The sequence below is a fragment of the Blennius ocellaris genome (genome assembly GCF_963422515.1).
Source record: "Blennius ocellaris genome assembly, contig: SCAFFOLD_288, whole genome shotgun sequence".
Lineage (NCBI taxonomy): Eukaryota > Metazoa > Chordata > Actinopteri > Blenniiformes > Blenniidae > Blennius > Blennius ocellaris.
In genome coordinates this window covers 28,728-34,727 of record NW_027662218.1, presented here as the reverse complement: position 1 = coordinate 34,727, position 6,000 = coordinate 28,728, and positions in this window count along the sequence as shown.

The following is a 6,000-nucleotide window of genomic DNA, read 5'->3' as shown; positions in this document are numbered from 1 at the left end:
GGAACCAGGAAACAAGGGAACCAGGGAACCGGGGAACCAGGGAACCAGGGAACCAGGGAACCAGGGAACCAGGGGTTGTGGCTCTGGTGCGCTGGCGGAGCTTCAGCCAATCAGAGGCCGTCAGTAGTCCAGGACTCGCCTGATGGAGCCCACCCTGGCGGTGCGGCCCCCCCACTCGCTGAACCTCTTGTACTCGCCGGGCCGGACCAGGTACATGTGGCCCCGGTAGTCCGGGTGTTGGTAGAACAGCCAGTGTCCGCCCGTCACGCTGCAGGAGAAGACGTCGTTGACGTGGAAACGCTCCATGACGCTGGGACAGTCGTCCACCAGGTCCATCGCCTCGCCGCCGAACTCCAGCCGCTCGTACAGCCGCAGGCTGAAGGACCCCGCTTCCTGTCAAAATAAAAGCACCAAGTTGGATTGTTGTTATGGTGACTGGAGTGCCCCCCCCCTCACCGTGGGGACAAGGCGACAGGACCCCCCCCCCTTCACCGTGGGGATAAGGCGACAGGACCCCCCCCCCCCCTTCACCGTGGGGACAAGGCGGCAGGACCCCCCCCGTCACCGCTCACCGTGGGGACAAGGCGACAGGACCCCCCCCTTCACCGTGGGGACAAGGCGACAGGACCCCCCCCCCCCTTCACCGTGGGGACAAGGCGGCAGGACCCCCCCCCTCACCGCTCACCGTGGGGACAAGGCGACAGGACCCCCCCCCTTCACCGTGGGGACAAGGCGACAGGACCCCCCCCCCCCTTCACCGTGGGGACAAGGCGGCAGGACCCCCCCCCCCCTTCACCGTGGGGACAAGGCGACAGTACCCCCCCCCCTTCACCGTGGGGACAAGGCGGCAGGACCCCCCCCCCTCACCGTGGGGACAAGGCGACAGGACCCCCCCCCCTTCACCGTGGGGACAAGGCGACAGGACCCCCCCCCCCCCTTCACCGTGGGGACAAGGCGGCAGGACCCCCCCCGTCACCGCTCACCGTGGGGACAAGGCGACAGGACCCCCCCCTTCACCGTGGGGACAAGGCGACAGGACCCCCCCCCCCCTTCACCGTGGGGACAAGGCGACAGGACCCCCCCCCCCTTCACCGTGGGGACAAGGCGGCAGGACCCCCCCCCTCACCGCTCACCGTGGGGACAAGGCGACAGGACCCCCCCCCTTCACCGTGGGGACAAGGCGACAGGACCCCCCCCCCCCCTTCACCGTGGGGACAAGGCGACAGTACCCCCCCCCCTTCACCGTGGGGACAAGGCGGCAGGACCCCCCCCCCCCTCACCGTGGGGACAAGGCGGCAGGACCCCCCCCCCCCTCACCGTGGGGACAAGGCGACAGGACCCCCCCCCTTCACCGTGGGGACAAGGCGGCAGGACCCCCCCCCCCTTCACCGTGGGGACAAGGCGGCAGGACCCCCCCCCCCCTCACCGTGGGGACAAGGCGACAGGACCCCACCCCCTGGTGGACGCCGGCCCACAGCAGGAAGTCGGGGTACTCCCCCCTCCTCAGGTAGAACTGGCCCCCGCAGTAGTGGGGTAACTCGTAGACCACGAAGCCGCCGCCCTCCACCCGGACGGAGCCGCAGCGCCGCAGGTGACACGTCAGGTCGCCACAGTCGGCGCCGCAATCGAAGCGGCGGCCAGAGAAGCTCCTGTCCTCGTAGAAGGTGATCTGGACACAGAGGACACTTCCTGTGGGTCACAACGGTCTGCTGGGGTGTGTGTGTGTGTGTGTGTGTGTGTGTGTGTGTGTGTGTGTGTGTGTGTGTGTGTGTGTGTGTGTGTGTGTGTGTGTGTGTGTGTGTGTGGTTTACCTTGCCCATGGCGAGGCCCCGACTGGCGTCCGGCTCTCTGACGACTCTTATATAACGTCAAAGGGAAACGCAGAGTGTGCAGAATTCATTCACGTGGAAATGGCAGGTGGACAGGTGGGGTTTGTCCAGGTGGTGTTTATCCAGGTGGGGTTTGTCCAGGTGGGGTTTGTCCAGGTGGTGTTTGTCCAGGTGGGGTTTGTCCAGGTGGGGTTTGTCCAGGTGGTGTTTGTCCAGGTGGTGTTTGTCCAGGTGGGGTTTGTCCAGGTGGGGTTTGTCCAGGTGGGGTTTGTCCAGGTGGGGTTTGTCCAGGTCAACGTCCCCACAAACACTCCAGATGTTTCTGGGTCACGTCTTTTCCTGCTGCTGGAATCAAACACTCCTATTGGCTGACCAGAGGTTTGACGTCACTGCTGTCATGAAGCCTCTTTGTTTGAAGTCAGCAGCTTCATCTGAGTGGGAACGCTGCCCTCTGCTGGAGAGCAGCAGCACCTCCGCTCTCAGCTGGAGCTCAGACTGGCCACACCAGACTGACCGTACAGGACCTAACAGACCGGACCAGACTGACCGTACAGGACCTAACAGACCGGACCAGACTGACCGTACAGGACCTATCAGACCGGACCAGACTGACCGTACAGGACCTATCAGACCGGACCAGACTGACCGTACAGGACCTATCAGACCGGACCAGACTGACCACACCAGACTGACCGTACAGGACCTATCAGACCGGACCAGACTGACCACACCAGACTGACCGTACAGGACCTAACAGACTGAACCAGACCGACCGGAGTGGCTGGACCGGAATGGACCGGACACAAAGAACTGGGGTCGAAAGTCTAAAGGTTCTTTTCAATTCAAAATATTCAAAAAGGTTCCACAACAAAGCCTCTGCAGTCCTCCCAGGGTGGCTGAACCTCCATCCCCAGGAGGAACCTCCATCCCCAGGAGGAACCTCCATCCCCAGGAGGAACCTCTATCCCCAGGAGGAACCTCCATCCTCAGGAGGAACCTCTATCCCCAGGAGGAACCTCTATCCCCAGGAGGAACCTCCATCCCCAGGAGGAACCTCTATCCCCAGGAGGAACCTCCATCCTCAGGAGGAACCTCTATCCCCAGGAGGAACCTCTATCCCCAGGAGGAACCTCCATCCCCAGGAGGAACCTCCATCCCCAGGAGGAACCTCTATCCCCAGGAGGAACCTCTATCCCCAGGAGGAACCTCCATCCCCAGGAGGAACCTCTATCCCCAGGAGGAACCTCCACCCCCAGGAGGAACCCTATCCCCAGGAGGAACCTCCATCCCCAGGAGGAACCTCCACCCCCAGGAGGAACCTCCACCCCCAGGAGGAACCTCTATCCCCAGGAGGAACCTCCATCCCCAGGAGGAACCCTATCCCCAGGAGGAACCTCTATCCCCAGGAGGAACCCTATCCCCAGGAGGAACCTCCATCCCCAGGAGGAACCTCCACCCCCAGGAGGAACCTCTATCCCCAGGAGGAACCCTATCCCCAGGAGGAACCCTATCCCCAGGAGGAACCTCCATCCCCAGGAGGAACCTCCACCCCCAGGAGGAACCTCTATCCCCAGGAGGAACCTCCATCCCCAGGAGGAACCCTATCCCCAGGAGGAACCTCCATCCCCAGGAGGAACCTCCACCCCCAGGAGGAACCTCTATCCCCAGGAGGAACCCTATCCCCAGGAGGAACCCTATCCCCAGGAGGAACCTCCATCCCCAGGAGGAACCTCCACCCCCAGGAGGAACCTCTATCCCCAGGAGGAACCTCTATCCCCAGGAGGAACCTCCATCCCCAGGAGGAACCCTATCCCCAGGAGGAACCTCTATCCCCAGGAGGAACCCTATCCCCAGGAGGAACCTCCACCCCCTCAGTCGCAGCGCCTCCTCTTGTCCTGCAGTCCCCCTCAGGAGTACTCGATTACTATTGCAACATGTCACCAGCAGGGTAACACTGACCCTCACTGAACTCACCCTTTAGCATTAGCATTAGCATGTATCCACAGGCAGTGTCATTAGCATTAGCAGCTCATTTGTGACAACAATAATAGGACGTATAGCCCGTAAACATAAAACAACAAGTTACTGCAAGTAATGAATTTCTCGCACACAAGTCTGCAATCTGGTTTTTAATGTGTACCTTTATTTTGAAGGACAGTTTACTTCAGTTAATTAAGCAATTGGTTTGTTCTTTCTTTTAATGTTGTGACTGTGAAGAACCAGTTTCTGATGATGGAAGAACGCCGTCGAAACATGTCGAAGGAACGGAAGAACGTGAAAGAACAGAAGAACGTGAAGGAACAGAAGAACGTGAAGGAACGGAAGAACGTGAAGGAACGGAAGAACGTGAAGGAACAGAAGAACGTGAAGGAACAGAAGAACGTAACGCAACAACAAAATGTAGGAACATAAAATAACAGAACGTGAGAACATAAAGGTACCTTGTAAAAACAGAATGTTGTCATTGAACTAAACTCCTGTTTCCTGTTCAGGAAGTTGTCAAGTAAAGCTCTGGGGTAAGGCTCTGGGGTAAGGGTAAGGCTCTGGGGTAAGGGTAAGGCTCTTGGGTATGGCTCTGGGGTAAGGGTAAGGCTCTGGGGTAAGGGTAAACCTCTGGGGTATGGCTCTGGGGTAAGGCTCTGGGGTAAGGGTAAGGCTCTGGGGTAAGGGTAAACCTCTGGAGTATGGCTCTGGGGTAAGGCTCTGGGGTAAGGGTAAGGCTCTGGGGTAAAGGTAAAGCTCTGGGGTAAAGGTAAAGCTCTGGGGTAAGGGTAAGGCTCTGGGGTAAGGGTAAACCTCTGGAGTATGGCTCTGGGGTAAGGCTCTGGGGTAAGGGTAAGGCTCTGGGGTAAAGGTAAAGCTCTGGGGTAAAGGTAAAGCTCTGGGGTAAAGGTAAAGCTCTGGGGTAAAGGTAAAGCTCTGGGGTAAGGGTAAGGCTCTGGGGTAAGGGTGAGGCTCTGGGGTAAGGGTGAGGCTCTGGGGTAAAGGTAAAGCTCTGGGGTAAGGCTCTGGGGTAAGGGTAAGGCTGTGGGGTAAGGCTGTGGGGTAAAGCGTGTTGGTGGCAGTAAACAGGAGAGTAGGGCTGATAAGCGTCAGCAGTGTTTTATTCAGTCCTGTGACGAGCGTCTGGACGCCGGCCGCCGCCGGCCAGGCGCCCTGCAGACGCCCTGCAGACGCCCTGCAGACGCCCTCCAGACGCCCTGCAGGCGCCCTCCAGACGCCCTCCAGACGCCCTGCAGACGCCCTGCAGACGCCCTGCAGACGCCCTGCAGACGCCCTCCAGACGCCCTGCAGACGCCCTGCAGACGCCCTCCAGACGCCCTCCAGACGCCCTGCAGACGCCCTGCAGACGCCCTGCAGACGCCCTGCAGACGCAGCGAGCAGGAACAAAAGTGAAAGTGGTGCAGCGCCGCCGCCATCTTGTTCAGCGTGTGGAAGCAGCCGGGGCAGGAGGAGGAGAAGGGGGAGGGGCGGCCGGGCGCCGGGGTCAGAGGTCGAGGAGGCGGCGGACGGAGCCCAGCCGCGAGCTGCCGCCGCTCCAGTCGCTGAAGCTGCGGTACTGGCCGGGACGCAGGTAGTAGTGGCGCCCCCTGTAGTTGGGCTGCTCGTACAGCAGCCAGTGGCCGTCCAGCACGCTGCACGAGTTGAAGTTGCTCAGGCGGAACCGCTCCATGACGTTGGGACAGTCGGAGCTCAGCTCCATCACCTGGCCGCTCATGTCGAAGTGTTCGTACAGCCGCATCCTGAAGCCCCCGCTGTGCTGGGGTGGGGGAGGGGCAAATGGTCAGACTGAAGGTTGGTTCATGTTCTCAGCCTCCTTTGAAGCTCCGAGTTCTTCATCTGTTAGAACCCGATGCTGCGCTAACTGCTAACTGCTACGTCAAAATAACAGTGGACGGACGGAGTTAAAGGACGAGCGCCAGAGCATCAGCGGACGCTAACCTGCTGCTAAACTTCAGCATGACGCTAATGCTGCTGCTACGGTGTATGCATGTATGCTAGTAGCATGATGCTAATGCTACTGTGTATGTATTGAGGCTACATGAATAAAGTTGAGTTGAAGTGCAGCGCCGGGGTTGGGGGAGGAGCCTCACCACGGGGATCATCCTGCAGGACCTCACGCAGTCGTTCATGTTGGTCAGGCCCATGTAATCAGAGTACTCTCCCCTCC